This window comes from Ambystoma mexicanum, chromosome 1p (assembly GCF_040938575.1).
Source record: "Ambystoma mexicanum isolate Mex_15411 chromosome 1p, UKY_AmexF1_1, whole genome shotgun sequence".
Lineage (NCBI taxonomy): Eukaryota > Metazoa > Chordata > Amphibia > Caudata > Ambystomatidae > Ambystoma > Ambystoma mexicanum.
The window spans coordinates 1158789298-1158808063 of record NC_090921.1 but is presented as its reverse complement, the minus strand read 5'-3'; positions in this window follow the sequence as shown (position 1 = coordinate 1158808063).

Sequence of the window (18766 nt, the reverse complement as noted above, 5' to 3'; positions counted from 1 at the left end):
AGCTTTCCAGACATGTGATCGACCCGTTCCTAACATGACCAGCATTTCAAAGGCAGGATCTGTCTAAAGATTGCCCAGTTTTCCAGTTGACAGTGCACAAATCAGCACTGGTTTTAGCAGTGTTAGTGCAAACAAATTATTATTTCGTGCTAAGGAGTACTACATCATTACAGTGAAGGCAATGCTCAATAACTAGCCAGTTAGGACATCAACGTGATGTAAACTGTGTGGAAATAGTAGAGTTATTTAATTCTGTGAACAAAGGAATAAGAAATGCCCTTTGGCAGAAAGGTCCATGTTGATTAAGTGTTTGGTCAGGTTCAAGGTCCACTCCATCAATGAAAGCCCTTCCTCTGACTTAAGCCCTGTCAAGGCCTTAGAGGCCACTAGCCCATTTATCACCACGGGTATTTTTCAAAGAGCTTGCTGCGTGTCTAAAATGCGAGAAATGATATGATATGATAGGTTATTTATAACACGCTTAATACCCAGAGGTTTCTAAGCGCAGACCCGGGGATCGAACCTGTGTTGCTCCATGTCATCTTGCTTCCAACACGAGCATGTTGCCCCGGAGCTATCCTCCCAAATCCACTCGATCAGAGCAATTTCAGTGGTACTAGAGTGCATACTAACGATGAGACTTTCCTTGCATTACACTGCAGTGGCCCTGCTGTGTAAGCGCCTAGCAAGCGAACAATAAATCAATATCAGAAAGGAAGACGCTGCAGTGCTATTGGAATTCAATATCGCTGTTGATTGGGGTCTGAGGAGGTTAAGCACCCACATCACCTCCCAAATACTCCAGCCAAGGAGTAAGAATGTCAGGTGGTCTGCTTCGGGGCAGGGGCAAGTCACCCGACAGTGGCACGAATGACAGCTCTCAACAGGCACAGAAAGGATTGAATATCGCTGGCTGCTGGCTAGCTGCCACTGCACCTTCTGTGACCTGTACAGAAAGGGCCTGTTGCAATGTTTCCTCAATGGGTGGAAGGCGTAACAGTTTGGAAGCATGAAACACGGAGCTATTCAACACACACACGATCGGTGTCCAATGGGGTTCATGCGCGTCTTTAGAACCAATCAGATGTTTAATTAACTTGGCATTCTCCTCACAGCGCTGTTTCCCCCATGCTTTGCATACTGCTAATCCCATGCAGTAAACCGAAAGGAGGTTCTGGTGAAGAACCCGACCAAATCCACATTTGACTTGTTCTTAATATCTTGTGTATGACCAATAATAAAGCATTATGCCAGAGGCCAGCTAGCTTCGGTTAGCCAGAGGTTTTGGACTGTGACTCCCATGAACGCTCACCATTTGAATATTCTGACGAGGACTGATGGGAGTTGTAGTGCAAAACATCTTGCTTGGCAGATCTTACATTATCCTAAAGGAATATCTAACTTTTGAACTTGCAAGGTATTACAATCGGGGATCAAAATAAGGATTTGATGAGCAGGAGATAAAATTGTCTTCTGGGTTTCCGGCATCACCAAGTGTGCAGGCCATATTTTTGGGGAGCAGCAGCTAGTAACTGGTGTGCCACAAATCTAACCCCCACGTTATCCAAGCCATAACATTTGTATAGCCATCCCCAGGCACAAGGGGTTAATGTCAAATAGATATGTTCGCATGGCAGCAGTTGTCTTGGGGAGCTAAAAGTAGCTTTTGGTAGCTGTTGGGCATCAAGCTAACAGTAGCAGCCCTGGCACATAGCTAGGGTTGCGGCTTGAAGGGCGGAACAAAAGGGGGAAGGCACCAGGGGGCTGGAAGAGCATATGGGCAGCGGGCGACGCGAGGATGCCTTTTTCAGGCATCGCTGCCCGGCGCGGAAGCATGGGGGATGGGGGTCTCGGGTGGGGTATTAAGAGCGAGGGCAGATTTGGTGCTCCCTCTTTTGCCTAAGACCAGACCAGTAGAGCTGCAGAGGCAGTTTGGATATCTAATCCCCCCCCTCACCTCCCTGTAGTTTGGGATTCTGAGGGGTGCTGTTGCGGTAGATTGGGGCACATTTCATTGAATTGAGGTATGGGATCAAGAATTGGGGTCACTGAAAGAGAGATTTATTGCTAACTTATGTGATGGTCCAAGGTACAGCGCAGAGAGGGGTCATGCCATGCGCTCACTGAGTGGTACACACCGTTCCGGGCAATGGGGGAACGGAACTGGGGGTCTGATCAGTTTTCGGGGTCACCTATTACCCCCTGGCCTGTTCCCTGGAACATGGGGGGGCGATGGCGACGTCCACTCACCCACATTCAAGTTGGTGATTGATGACGTAGCAATTGATAAGATGTTGTTCATGTATGGTTGTGTCACGTTTTGGAGAAAAAGATAATAAATGCGGCCTATGCCTTACATATGCCTACGTGTGGCGTCTCTCTCTAGCCCTGCCACCTATGCCGCCCACCAGGCTCCCTTAGGGTGTAACCAGCAACTCAACAGCTCCTAGCATTTTCAAGCCCTGCACATGCACATAAACCATTTGATGTTACACAAAACAACTGTGTAAAGTGAACCTGTGAGCTTTTTTCACACATTTGTGTGCACGTTTTATCACCATCAGTTCTGGGTTACTCAGATGGGCCCCACTGAAATCAAATATTATACCAACACAAATCAGCGTCTTATGAGGTGCCGCAAATCAGACTATAAACAGGTTCTGTGAAAAAAAAATAGCCATCTAGTGCTGTGAAAGGAAAAGCAGACAATCGGCAAATCTAGTGACAAGAAAATCAGCCAAGCCCCAGGAGAGGAAAAATCAGATGGCCAACAGGTCTTGAGAGGGGAAACTTATTTGAACAAGTCCCATGGGATGGAATTCCACCTTTCCACAAGTTCTGTAAGAGGCAAATCCGGCCATCAATGTATTCCTTTCTCCGACACATTATGATCAAATGCGATTTCGGAGCTATTGCCATCATAAGTTGACAGCCGCAATCACACGCGTATCACTTCAAGTGCACACTTGAAGTGATATGCGTGATTGCGGCCGTCAGACTCTCGCGGGCATGTTGTTCCATTAATGCAGCACCCTGGCCCTGTGTCTCGTGGCCCGGCCCGGGTGCTGTATTCATGGAACAACAACATGCCCGAGAGTCACTATAATACATTTTTATTTAGCTAATATGCAAGTTACAGGCGGCGCTGCGCACGGCCCGGGTGCTGTATTATCACTGATAATACAATAATTCCAAAAACAGGTGCGAGGAGTGTGGATGCATGCACATGCATCACTGTCAGCCTGATAGTCAGGTAAGTACAGTGTACTGTACTACTGTGTTTGGGGGCTTGGGGAGTTGGGGCGGGTGACTATAATACATTTTTATTTAGCTAATATGCAAGTTACAGGCGGCGCTGCGCACGGCCCGGGTGCTGTATTATCACTGATAATATAGCACCCGGGCCGTGCGCAGCACCGCCTGTAACTTGCATATTAGCTAAATAAAAATGTATTATACTCACCCGCCCCAACTCCCCAAGCCCCCAAACACAGTAGTACAGTACACTGTACTTACCTGACTATCAGGCTGACAGTGATGCATGTGCATGCATCCACACTCCTCGCACCTGTTTTTGGAATGGCGGGGCCGCGGGGGCCGACATCAACGCCAGGCAGCCAGCCAGCCCCAAGCTATCAGTGCGCAGACATGCACATAGCCTGAGGGGTACTCCACACGTGCGCCCATGGGCCTGGCTGGCGGCCTGGTGCCAGCGCCTGCGCCACCGGGGCCCTGAAGTGAAAAAGCAACAAACAAATGTTGCTAATTGCATATTTATTAGTCAATTGCAGTTTGCTGCTGACCTGTGGGCAAAGGTCAGCCTGTAGCAATGCTCACTGCTCGCTCCTAATAACACAAACACATCAAAATCAGGACGTTGTGCGGCGCCCCCTAGAGGCTGACTGATGTCAGGCAGCTGCCTGAGCTGCCTGACACAAAGACCGGCCCTGTCTGAAGAAGGTGCTTCAAAGACCCCAGGTTGGGAGTGTCAGTGGCCACTGAGAATAACAAGCCCACCTGCAATTGCTTCTGGCCATGGCATGCTGGAAATCTGTTGCCGCATCTGCCCCTGCACGCAGACACGAGGTGGGGTTTTGAGAGCAAACAGCAGATGACTAGCTGCTAATTCCTACACTAGATCCTTTCTACAGTAAACGACTTAGGCAGCAGCAATACCATGTGGATCTTCCAGGGGAGCGTTGCCGCAAACTGTAGATGGCGAGTGGTCATTGTCTGGTCCTCTGATATGTTTTGGTACTGTATAACCATCTAAAACTGCCCGGTGTAGCTGTGGAGTTACTGTAGAGTCATTAAGCACAGATATTAAATAAATAATTATAGGGAAGTTTGCAAAATGTTGGGTAACTATTTCGGCTGGCTGGCATAAAAGGAGCAAGCATGCAGGGTGTAGAAACCTGTCTTGATTAAATGGCCTGCAATTCCAAGAGATGTCAAGGCTAGGAAAAGGCCCAGCATTTTATTCAGTTGCATCATGCCCCTTCTGGATGCCCACGCATTCTTGCAGTGGAGCCAGCCCTTTTCTGGGGTCCACCTACCATGGAGGAGATGACCGTCACACCCCCACCTTGACTGCCTCTTCCCGACTGACACTTAAATCTGTATGGACTTCATGGAGCCTTGGAGACCAAAGAATGAACTGTGACCTTGTCTAATATGCGAATGTAAAGTTAAATCTTCATGATTTAAGACAATTAATATCAGAATTGGGTCTTTACATTGCCCTTATTAAGTCCCTTTATTTGTGCACAAAAAACTATTTGCCAAGAAATGATGATGAAATTAATTGCAAGACAAACTAGAGCTAGACATGTAGGGTAAGAATATGATAAAATTGTTTTTCTTTGCATACGATTCGTCTCGGCCTTATTTATTTCATTGCCATGTACTAGGAGTTGGGTATAGATTTTTTCAACCCAATGTATTTTTTTACTTATTGACATAGGAACCATACTTTGCAAGTTAGGGTTTGCAAAATGCTTTTTGTTTCCTTTTGTATAACTTTGGAGGTTCCCTACTCGTTCTGCTCACTTTTTGGTTATACCCAACTCCTGCAGCACACCCTCCTGTTTATACCACCGTCACACACGTTTCATCACACTGTTGATCAGTGCTAGAGAATGTTGCCCATATCCGTGTCCTGTAATTGAGAGCAATATTTGGACACATGCTTCTTTTTTTCTCACCAGAAGCAGTGAGGCTCTTCGACACTCAGATGGCAAGGGCTCTTTTACTTAAATTTTACAGCACCAATGGCTGTTAACGTAAAGGTTTTGTGTCATCCAGTAAGATCTTAAAACATGCATCTGCTGAGGTGCGGCACTGCCCCAGAGGCATCACCAGGGATGGCGTTTTCATAATCGCTGCTTACCAGCACCTCTGGTAAAAGGTGCCACTCACCTTGAGCTCTCTTCCTGTCCCTCGGAACAAAAGCACTGCCCAACGTTGCACACAGCTACTGCATTAGGGCCACAAAGTGGACTTTGCGCCTGCATTGCATCTGGAGTGGACTGACATACCTTCCATGCAGTTTATTATTAACCCACAGCATATGGGTCAAAAACCCCATAGTATACCAATGCATATATAACTAGTTAATATGCATTATTGAACCTATGATGATGTGTCCGTGGACCTTGCAGCACTTATAAATGACAGAAACTTTGCAAATGCCTCCATTACCGAGGGTCTGCGGCTGAACATTGCATTGGCCAAGATTTGATCTGTTGACATTACCCAGCACTAAAGGGAGGCAGATAAAATCTAGATTAGGAAGATCATGGGCCTCATTATGAGTAACTCGGTCTGGAAATAAATATGCTGCTAACAAGTTTCCGGCACCTTTTCCGTACGGGGTCACTGCGAGTCTGCCGGTAGGGGCACTGAACTACAGGACCAGCAGGTTTTACACTGAAGCACCACACCGTAAACGGTGCCGGTGCTTCAGGGTTTCCACTCCCTTGGTTTCCTATGGGACTCCATGCGAATGGGAACTTAACGTACAACTGCCGACTGAGATATTCCGGTACCACCGGGATGTCAGGCAGCAGTTACGATAATGCGTGGTTTACGGCAACCTGCCAGTAGCAGCCGGCAACCTCGTAATGAGGCCCCAGGCAACAAAAATAACTGGGATTTGTCAACAGACTGGTGTTAGGCTATGAAGTGACCCCCGTCAAAAGGAATAACCCAGGCAAGCAAGACGCCCCCACAAAGGCCTAGACATGTTCAGTGCTTCAGAAAAAGGACACAGATCTATTATTCCTTCCGTAAGGTAAGGTAGTATTCACCACGCCACGTCCCCTAGTCAATAAATAGTAAAATGTACACGGTCCTTAGATGGATTTTATATACGGGTACAATTTTGAACCGTACGTGTACATTTTTCAAGAAGAGACATTTTCGAACAAAGAGAAAAACGCAGGCAGAGTCATTGAAAAATGCATAGATCTTTTCAACCCACTGTATTTTTTACTTATAGGGACCATACTTTGCAAGTTGGGGTTTGCAAAATAGTTTTTGTCTCCTTTTGTCTAACTTTGGACCCTCCAGACATTACTGGCTACATGACATTTGGACACCCCACCCCCTTTTCTGGATTTCAGCACCTTCACACATGAGACGGTTGCCTGAAATCGGTGAAACATTAACGTGGTCGTAGAAGGACCGGTCCCCACATGAGGAACGGAACCTGAGGTCCCAATAGGACCTCAAAAACCATGTTTCAATGCCCTAAAATGCAATGTCTCTGAGATATTTGCACTGCAATGCAACAAAATTACCTGCACCATGCTAAGGTGAGGAGACAGGTGAGGAGAGAGAACAGAAGGTCCCAGTATGCAGCAGCACACAAACTCCACCTCCCCCAACGTCTGCTCTGCGATATGTCAGCCAGCCACATGCGCCCATTCTCAGTGCAGTTTACTTCAGGGTGCAAAGCACATCAAGCAATAAGCAAATCAGAACAGCGACTTGAAGGATCATTGATTTTCAACAATTGGTGAGAGTGTTATCAGGTCTGTCTACAGAACCCCTTCGGAGAGGGTGTACTTTTGCTAGTAATAATATACAAATGCCACATCAGTGGTGACACAAAGAACTCTGAATGGCCACCTCCCCTGTACTTTTTGTAGAATTTCTAGAATTTACAGCATAAAAACTCCCACATTGCTCATTACTATTAACCGGCTCACAACAGCCATTGGACTCAAAATCTTGGGTCATGTTGACTTGTCCTGTCTCAAACTACAGAGTCGTCTGTAGGCAGGTTAGGAGGCAGCTGGCAAATGGTGCCGCAATTAGAACTGTGATGGGATGTTAGCACTTGCATGTCAGAGGAGTGCTTGTAAGGGTAAGAGGGGATAGAAGGAGGCAAATGCCTTCATTGTTTTGTGCATGAAGGTGAGAGTTATGGCTGCTTTACAAAAAAAAATACAGAAGAGTCTCACTTGAATGTGTCAAGAGGTTAAGTGCCCTAAATGCCACATTTGGTCCACAATTCCCACACATTCCCACACAAAGAAAGTGACTCACATAATAGTTACTTTTTAAAGCTGAGTTGATATCCTTGAGGTCTACTAGTTCAAGATGAAAAGAAAACTCCAACCATAGTTATACTCTGTCTTACATGGGATCATAGTACAATGCTGGTGAATGTACAAAATGAACTAGCAGCAGACCAAGAAAACCACACACAACATACCAAACACAGCATTACAGTGCTGGCAAGTGCCAACAGAAATATGCAGTGTCCTTCAATCTTATCATATTTAAAGACAAGGTCAGTGACCTGATATCCTTTAAAGTGCACACTTTTCTGCTAACTTGTCACTTGTTCCCACAAACATGCCTTGGTGGAGAACACCCCCACCCAAGCGAGTTCACCTTCCCTTCACAGTCTCTGAAGTTAGCCCATCTCCTAAAATGTGAAGGGTTTGCAGGGTTTAGTCTAGTTACACCCAAGGCTGTTCAAAATAAACTGGAATCTGTTTTTAACAAAGAAAAAAACTGGAAAACAACCTAGAAGGACATCTTTGCTTGCACCATCGCACCCACTTGCTTTCTATCGTCCGACAGTCTTATCGCTGAAAACCCTTGCGGTTCTATGCCCGAGGACCCATCCCTCAATTCCCACCGGGACCCCAGTTCCACATCTTTTTTTGTAAATGTCTATCTCTGCTCAGAAGTCACAGATCTTCAGTGGTCTCCAGTCCTGTGGCATGCACTTTACCCTGCCCCCACCTTTCCAACATTATTTAAAAACCTACCTGTTTTGCCACGCCTACTTACCCAATACATGTGCACTCATAACACATCACTCTATCCCCACCCCCACTTACTTTTCCTGTATGCACCCAGCTTGCAGACCGATTTGTGCAGTGAGCTTTTAGGTCACTATTAATTGGTCCTGTTACTTAAATCAAATGCAGCATTGATGTTTCTGCCATCAACATTAAACTATGCCCTGGCCTAGGCATATGTCTGTTCTAGATGGCTACATATGGATTTAACTGGCATATAACATCCATGTTTTTGAAGGTTCTTCTCGCATGTATCTGAATATGCCCTGCTGTGTCTGGGCATAGGTAGGGTTTATCTGGACTTCTGAGACTGCAAGTGACATTTACTGATGCCAGGCCTATTGGCATTGCTTGTTTTGCTGCTGTCACCTGTTCGAATGGGCATTTGGGAATGTGAATGCATGTATGTTTTTCCCTTTTCAGTAGTCTAAGCCTGGCGGTAATGTATGGTTGACATTTCTACTTTTATGCATTTTAAATGATGTCAGATTTTCGGAATTCAAATTGATACAAGCCAAAAAAAAGGGGGAGCTTGCACCCCCACCCACCCCAATTCAGTACCTTGGTGCATAGAACATAACCGGAGTAGGAGTGCAATTTACGTAGATAGGTAAGGTAGAGTAAATCAATAGAGAGAGAGAAAAGACTGTTGCAGATAATGTTAAACTTGTGGCTTGTCCCTATGCGAGAGGCATCACATGTGAGACCTCGTAACACCTGCTGTTTTGTCCAGTGGGAAAAAGGAACTGGTAATACTCTGGTTGTTTCCAAAAAGAATGGAGTGGCATGGGGGGACAGATGGGAGGTGGTAAGGGAAGGACAGGGCGGGGCCGGGCGGGGCTTCATCTTTGTTTGAAATGCTCAATGGATCTTTTTACATTGTGGCCAGACTAGACATTGGCTGGAATAATAAACGAATGGCACTAGTTTCGTCCCTAACAGAAATATCAACACAATATATTCATAAATAGAAATATTTGATATAACTGTGTATGCTAATTTAAAAAACATACTATTTGACACACATCTCTTTAGAACATGATTATTAGTGTTATCTTTGAAACGTCATTTACCCTTAAACACACAATTATAAATATAGTTTAAACATATTTTGATTGGCAATGAAATGCAAACTGTCTAGGTACACATGTCATGTTCCTGCATGAATAGTACAGTACAGTACAGTACAGTACAGTTATGGCAGATGACAGTATAATTTTCATTTTTTATTACTGTATCTTTTCTCTTAATGAATACCTTTATTTGTAAGAAACAGTAATTGAGGTAAACAGAAATGCAGTGCGTAGATCAAGCGCATACGCATACATTAAACTCAATTCACTTTGTATTTGCCAGTAATCATCTTGCTGCAGTCACTTCAATGGAATTCAAACATTGGCAAATATAATCGATTTGGCTTTTGTGCAGGCATGGGATAGGCATTTGCCAGGCACTGTCTTAATGGTACCACCTGACCATAAGATGCAGCAGATGGAAAATAGTGGGATTATCTGTGCATATGAGTATCTGGCATATGCCTATCTAATGCCTATACACAAGCCAAAACTATTGATTTTGTCAATGTTTGTTTAGACAGGATCTAAGTGTAAGGAACAAATGTAAATGACGTAGTTGAAGGAACACTTGTGTATGACATTTATTTATTAAACCTGTAGCACTTTTGCATCTGCAATTAAGCCATTAACTCTTAACTGTGAGGAGACTACTTACAGATAACACTGGCAGGCCAATGTTTGATGTTACTGCTTAACATAGCTAGCTCAAAGACATCCCAGGCGGATGTATTTTGGGCAGGGAGGGAAGAGCCGATAGTGGACTGGTAAATATCTAACCCACACCCTCAAATTTTGTGTCCTCCCTCACATGCCCTCTCCTTCCTAACTTTTCTGAAGTGCAATATGTTCGGCTTAATAGCACCACCTAATAGCCAAAACTAAAAATGGATTGAAGTAAAACTATGGTACAAGCAAAGCTCTCTGGTTAGGTGTCTCTCTGGTCATCACATCTTAGCTGTTATGGTGAATCACTCTCCCCTGGATCTTGGCACCCTTGGGGCTACTCCTCTGGTCCACCCCCTGGCTGGTCCTTAAGTCCCTGGTGAGTCAGTGTTAGTAAATGGAAGCCTTTTACTTCAATTTGTTATGTGTGCTGCTTCTGTTTAAAGCGCATTTTGAAACCCTCAAATTCCCACTATTACCTGGTGGGTCAATGCAATAAAGTTTGCCATTGATTTGAGAAAGATATCGTAACAATAGCTTCTTCAAAATCACACTACCTCCCACCCCAACTGAAAATACATTGCGGCACACAACCTGTGCACTGAAAAAACACAGGTTACAAAATGGAACATACACCATCTGAACGCTCATATAGGCGCACTACATTTCCCTAAACACCAAACAAACCCACCACATATAAACCAACAGAAGTCCACTAACTCCTTAGCACCACTCTGACAGACCGACAGACAACCACACAAACAAGTACCATAGTAACCTGGGGTGCATATTAAATATTGCTCCAGACAGCTCACAACGTATCTAAAACATACACCTCATAGAGCCACATCTTCAGATCTGCGCACATGAACAGTGTAACAAAGCAATCTTGCTCTCCTACCCTGCTACTGCAATAGACTTCTGCCCCACTGCAATCTCCTAGAAAGAGAGAAAATAGAAGCAGGTGTGCTATAAAATATGCAATAAACTAGCATAACAGGACATAGCAAAGAGTTTAATTCATTCTACTGTGGGGTAGTACTCTGCATGGCCCAAGTAACCTCTGTGACTGGCAGCAACAGGGGAGAAAATGAATGATGGCTCCGACACACTTAGTGCACCAAAGATTCTAGTGTACCTGACTGAATGGCTGCTGAGTATTTGCCTGTCACATCAAATGATAAAGGACTGAGGGAGAGCCAGTGCACCAATAGTGAAATTCTAAGTGACGGTTTGTGGTACACTAACAGAGGAGCATGAGTGTACACTATTTTCTTCCTACTCATTAAATCTAACCCTCTGTAAGGGTGTCATTTTACCCAAATAGTGTGATTAATTTCACACTATTTCAAATAAGGACTCAAAAGTTTGCAGGTAAATCATAGTGGGATTAAATAGTTGACCAGGATCACACACTTTGGCTAAGCAATGAAGCAGGGATTGAAACCCCCTCTTCAAATTTGACCATATAGCTTCCAAGCCTCACTTGGTACAAATATTTAAGTTTTGGATTTCAAGGCCTACAATAATACTGTCTTATAGAGTTTACATAGTAAAGCCACATGACAACATATAAATCCTCATAGCAACGTGTTAAGCCAAAGGAATATCACGGTGGCTTTCATTTTCAGATCCTGATTGTTAAACGACAAGTACCAGAATGCAAGGAACTGCAAATATGAAAAATCTGTTCAACCCCACTGTACTTTCAGTTATTTAAGACACACAATAAAATAAGTTGTGTAATAAACTCATATAGAGATGGAGATTCATTGTCACAATCCTTCAGCTCGGCGTTATTCATGATGTTGGGAAGATTTGATTAGTGACACACAGCAACTTTATTTGTTTGCATGCATATAAATAAATCTTTAAAAGGGAGCTCTGTGTCGCTCACTTCAACCTGTGCTTTAAGTGGGATAGAAAAATCACGGGGAGGGGCTCCAATGCATCATGATGCAATCATTTTGGGGTGGGGTCTAAAAAGGGTCTCACACAGCCTCAAATCCCAAGTGGAGAATGAAGCTTTAAAAGAGAAGTGGCGTGTCTAATTAAAGGAGTGACCTCATAGTGCCAATCAAGTTTACATACGTGTAATGAAAGGGAAAATATTCTGGTTATTTGTGTGTCAAAATGTTAGCCAAAATTAATATATTCAAATATGAAACAGAACATCAAATCGAAAGGTGTCAGTACACCATGCAATCCCACAGTTCTTCTGAAAGAAATCCATTATCCGTACATACTAATGAAAGGCATTCTAATGATAATCATTTAATAATTTAATACAATGTGTGGCAATACATAAACAAATGTTTCTCTTCTAATTTCAATTTCCTGTTTGAAAAGTACCTACTTTCAAAATTCTTCAACTGATTTTGTGATTCTAAACATTACTGAAAATGGCGTCTACTGGCAAAGAGCAGTATTGTCACTCAAATTTTTAAAGAAGTTTGGTAAGGGGTGTCTGTTTGGAGAGCCCTGGCAGAGCGCTCGGCTCAAGTACAATATTTGGAGATGGCCAGGACTGAGCCCTGGCTAGCCCTGTCCCACTTAATGCCCTGACTTCAATTCTCATAGATTAAAAGGTACCCGCTGCTTTTCAAGATCTTTCAGGCTCGGGAGAAAGTAAAAGCCTACACGATGCTGTTATTGAGCCTTTGAATGAATGGTACGCTCTGTAAAAGGAAACGAACTAGTGGTATGGCGTATCAATGATTTATATTACACTTTCATCTCTGTTTTTCCCCTGTTTTGCAGACCAGGGATGCCAATACCAGAGGCGACAGACCTACGGCTTCCAGCAACTCCCGCACAACGCTGATCCTGAAAACTACAGCCGTGGTGCTTGGAATCCTCCTAACCGTCGGCTGTATTGGGTATCTAATATATTACTACACAACAAGACAGAGTGCTAACACCCAGACCACCTGCTACTACTACTACTGCCGAGGGTAGAGGCCGGCTGCCTCCAGGCTTCCCACATTGTAATGTGCTTATGAGGCCTCTCACACTGCTAAGCCCACACCTCTGCTGTTTCTCTCCATGCTTCTCTGCTTGACATGAACTGTATTCTCGTTTTTCAGCCACGCAGTTCTAAATAAATGTGGTATTCATGCATCGCAGGGTTGATCGTTAAAGGCGCATTATTTACAATTGTTACAAATTCGTCCCAGTGTGCTTCTGCGGCATCGATGTCATCCAATTCACATGACACGTAGGATTGCTTCACTTACTGGCGAGTGTGAGTTGCTGCATCTGCTATTTTCATAATATAACTTCCATCATATGGGTGTCTGGGATGCACCCAGTTATTTATTTGATGCACCTTGTATTTTCTGGCATCACGTGTTTCGCACACGACACTTTTTTAAGAGGCGAAATGACTACATATGTAGGGCGGTGTGTGTCCCTGCGGCTGCCATGATCATGTGCATTCTGATGGCCTTTGCATGATTGAAGGCATGAGATCATCATATCTAATGATTATCTAATGCTAATTCCTGCACTAGATCCTTTCTACAGTAAACGACTTAGGCAGCAGCAATACCATGTGGAGCTTCCAGGAGAGCGTTGCCGCAAACTGTAGATGGCGAGGAGTCATTGCCTGGTCCTCTGATATGTTTTGGTACTGTGTAACCATCTAAAACTGCCTGGTGTAGCTGTGGAGTTACTGTAGAGTCATTAAGCACAGATATCAAATAAATAATTATAGGGTAGTTTGCAAAATGTTGGGGTACTATTTCGGCTGGCTGGCATAAAAGGAGCAAGCATGCAAGGTGTAGAAACCTGTCTTGATCAAATGGCCTGCAATTTCAAGAGATGTCAAGGCTAGGAAAAAGCCCAGCATTTTATTCAGTTGCATCATGCCCCTTCTGGATGCCCACGCATTCTTGCAGTGGAGCCAGCCCTTTTCTGGGGCCCACCAACCATGGAGGAGAGGACCCCCGCACCCCCGCCTTGACTGTCACTTAAATCTGTATGGACTTCATGGAGCCTTCGGATTCTAAAGAATGAACTGTGAAATTGTGTTATATGCCAATGTAAAGTTATATATGCATGATCTCTGACAATTAATATCGGAATTGGTACTTTCATTGCCCTTTTTGTGTCCTATTATTTGTGTAACAAAAACTATTTGCCAAGAAATGATGATGAAATTAATTGCAAGACAAACTAGAGCTAGAAATGTAGGGTAAGACAATGGCTATATTGTTTTTCTTTGCATACAATATGCCTCGGTCTTATTTATTTAATTGCCATGTATTAGGAGTTGGGTATAGATTTTTTCAACCCAATGCATTTTTTTACTTATTGACATAGGAACCATACTTTGCAAGTTAGGGTTTGCAAAATGCTTTTTGTCTCCCTTTGTCTAACTTTGGAGGTTCCATACTCGTTTTGCTGACTTTTTGGTGATACCCAACTCCTGCAGCACACCCTTCTGTTTATACCACCGTCACACACGTTTCATCACACTGTTGATCAGTGCTAGAGAATGTTGCCCATATCCGTGTCCTATACTTGAGAGCAATATTTGGACATTTCCTTTTTTTGTTCTCACCAGAAGCAGTGGGGCTCTTCGACACCCAGATGAACCAGGGCTCTTTTACGTTAACATGCTGGTTTTGTGTCATCCAGTAAGATCTTAAAACATGCATCTGCTGAGGTGCAGCACTGCCCCAGAGGCATCACCAGGGACGGCGTCTTTCATAATCGCTAATTACCAGCACCTCCGGTAAAAGGTTCCACTCACCTTGAGCTCTCCTCCTGTCCCTCAGAACAAAAGCACTGCCCAAAGTTGCACACAGCTACTGCATTAGGGCCACAAAGTGGACTTTGCTCCTGCATTGCATCTGGAGTGGACTGACATACCTTCCATGCAGTTTATTAACCCACAGCATAAGGACCAACACCCCATAGTATACCAATGCATCAATAAGAAGTAAATATGCATTATTGAAACTATGATGAGGTGTCCGTGGCCCTTGCAGCAATTATAAAGCAGAGAAACTGCAAATGCCTCCATTACCGAGGGTCTGCGGCTGCATTTGCCAAGATATGATCTGCTGACATTACCCAGCACTAAATGGAGGCAGATAAAATCTAGATTAGGAAGAACATGGGCCTCATTATAAGTAACTCGGCCCGGAAATAAATATGCTGCTAACAAGTTACCGGCACTTTTCCGGACCGAGTCACTGCGATTCTGCCGGTAGGGGAACTGAACTACCGGCAGTCCTCATCTGCAGGGAGTTGAGGGCCCTCCCACCAGGTTTCTCACTGAAGCACCAGCACCGTTAACAGTACCAGTGCCGGTACTTCAGGGTTCCCACTCCCATGGGACTCCATGCGAATGGGAACTTACCGTAGCGCTGTCGCCTGTGATATCCCGGTAGCACAGGGATGTCAGGCAGCAGTAACAGTAATGCGAGGTCGAACGCAACCCACCGGTAGCAGCCAGCAACCTCGCAATGAGGCCCCAAACCCCAAAACGAGCTGGGATTTGTCAAAAGACTGGTGTTAGGCTATGAAGTGGCTCCCTTCAAAAGGATTAGACCTGGCAAGCAGGATGTCCCCACAAATGCCAATAGTATAAACACAGTTCATCAGGGTGACCAAACAAAATTACCCCATCCATAAATTCAATGAATCATAGAACTGATAGCACTATTGTAAAGTTAAACAAAATACATTTTAGTTTGCTAAAATTGTGATTGAATAGAAAAAAGGAAACAAATCAATATTCAACAGGACAAACTGAAGACGGCCATCAAACTTCAAGCACGTAAGAGCAGCTTTTAATGGTCGAAACACATTGTGTCGACATCCTTTCCGCCAGTGTTTAATGACAACACTGCTGCTTTCTTCAGTTGTTTAAATAGACATATTTGTTCTAATCAGATCACATGACCCCAGAAGATTGTATGGGACTTTTTTTAATGTGTTCTCTCATCCAGCTTGTTTTGACAACAATGATCCTCATTACGAGGTGGGCGGTAAGGGTTAGCGTGCACCGGTAAGGAGACGGGTGCCGGTAAACCCTTACCGCCCTATTCCGAGGTCCCTTAGCGGGTCCCGCTATGGGCGCCTGGTTTTACCAGGCGCCCTTAGTGGAGCCGCTAAGGGACCAGGGAGCTAATAACGGGCCCGCTATTAGCTCCATCCCCATTCCCATTGAGCCTTATGGGGAGTCGAATGGGAATGGGGAATGGTTCTCGGTATGGGGACTTACTGGGTCCTCCAAGGTTGGAATGACCCGGTAAGTCCCTATTTCGAGAACCCGGACCCGGAATGCAGGAAGGGGGTAGCCATGGTGCTAATAGCACCATGGCTACCTCCTACCTCGTAATGAGGCCCAATGTCTGTTAAGTTCAACAACTACCTGTGCAGTTGCTTCACTTCCTGTCCTGTTGAATATTGATTTGTTTCCTTTTTTCTATTCAATCACACTTTTAGCAAACTAAAATTCATTTTGTTTAACTTTACAAGAGTGGCATCAGTTCTATGATTCATTGAATTTATGGATGGGGTCATTTCGTTTGGTCACCCTGATCAACTGTGTTAATACTATTTCACTTACCTGGATAGATCAGGGAATCACCAGGAGCCCTATTGATTACATCCCACAAATGCCAAGACATGTTGAGTGCCTCAGAAAAAGGACACAGATCTATTATTCCTTGCTTAAGGTAAGTTAATGTTCACTGCGTCTCTGTCCTTTTGCTTCCCCTAGTCAAAACATTAAAATGTACACGGTCCTTATATGAATTTTATATAGGGGTACAATTCTGTACTGTATGTGTGTTTTTTTCAACCAGAGAAATTTTCGAACAAACAGAAAAAGGCAGACAGAGTCATTGACAAATGCATAGATCTTTTCAACCCAATGTATTTTTTACTTATTGACATAGGGGCATACTTTGCAAGTTAGGGTTTGCAAAATGCGTGTTGACTCCTTTTGTCTAACTTTGGAGGCTCCCTACTAATTTTGATCACTTTTTGGTGTCCTGGCATATTTTATGTCAGTACCCATGACTGCAACTCATTTTCTACGTGTGCAGCCTTGGTATCCTGTAAGGCTATGAGTGTGGGGGTACTGCAACTACCCCATAATGTTCCTGGGTGAGATTTCTCTCTCAGGCAATGTGTCAGGGTTACAGGCAGGTGGAAGCTCCCCTTTTATATTTAGCTGCACTTCGGTGCAGCCATATTAACTGAAAATTTAGCAATATTCTGTCTGAGCAGGTGCAACATGTTTACCTGGTCCTGGTATTTCCTTATCGCCCGGGCCTCTGTGGGAGCTCAGTGGACAGGTCCTGTGCAAGCATCTTTCAAGTGACTGTGGCCGAGATACAGGCTTGACAATCAAGATGGCGAAAAGGCTAAAGCCATGCAGTGCAGTGTTTTCAGATTACCAACAGGTGGAGTGCCTTCTCGAGCTCTACTGACTCAATCATCAAGAGACACTAATTATTATGCACAGATGCAGGCATTCTGATGAAGGGCAGACACAGGGGCGAGGGCATGGAGCCCAGTGAAAGATGCATGTGTTCTATGAATGGAAAGGATGTGAGGAGTCACAGGTTGAGTGGCAGAGGCCGTCAGTGATGTGAGGTGGAGGCCCAGAGATAAAAGAAGGAAGTAGGGTGATGGATAGTGGAGGTGGGCCAGAAAGGGATGTTTTGAGGGGAAAGGAAAGAGGGGCTGAGATGGAGCCGGAGCAGGAAAGTGGAGGAAGAAGGAAAGAGAAGGGAGGGGGAGACAAGATAGTGAAGAGAGGTGGAATCGAGAGAGCAGACTGGAGGAAAAATCAGGAAGAGGTTGGAGGATATAGGCTAAAGAACATGGAGGAAGTTAGAGGAGAGATTGGAAAAAGAGATGAGATTGCAGATAATGCCAGGAAGAGGTTGAGGCAATCTGTGAGAGAAAGGGGAGTTTAGATTGAAATATCAGGAGGAAATTGGAAGGATATATGAGAAAGATGATGAAAATGACACTAGCAGAAATAAGGATGTGGGGAGGAGGAGGTTAGCAGAACCTGCAAATGAGAGATGGAGGAAGTTTAGGAGTAGGGCAACCCGTCCCATGAAAAAGGTGAGACTAGGAGGAGTAGAAGTACAAAAGCATTGCAGCACGTGAAGGAGGTGAAGGAGAAAAATGGTGGAACAGGCGAGAATAAGATGAGCAGGCTAGAGTTCCCCAGGCATGGGAACATGGTGATCCATTGAGGAGGAAAGTGAGATTGTTTTTTGGGGAACAGGGCCAGGACGTCAAGTGGAGAGAAAATAACACAAACCCCTGAGAGTACACCAGATTCACTGATTCCAGGGTAAGGTGTTTTGGGTTTCCACTCTACTGCCATAACCCAACCTCTGTCAATGTCCAGTGCTAAAATGTGGCCCCCCTAGGAAGTGGAATCCCAGAGGAGTGTACTCTCATAACCAAGGAAGAGAAGCTGAGGGCCAGAGATGGTGATCCAAGGAGATGATAAAGATGTATGAGGAACATGTCCAACCCATTGGACTGTGAGTGACTGGGAATTGATAATCTTTGCCAGGAAAGGAACCCAAATTGCGATTTGCAACCTGAAAGACTTGAACTAATGCAAGCACAGTGACATTGTCTCTGAATTGTTACATTACATTTTCCTTCATTTGGCCCTACCTGAGTTGACCTATAAATACCTGTGTTCACTTTCGTGTTGAT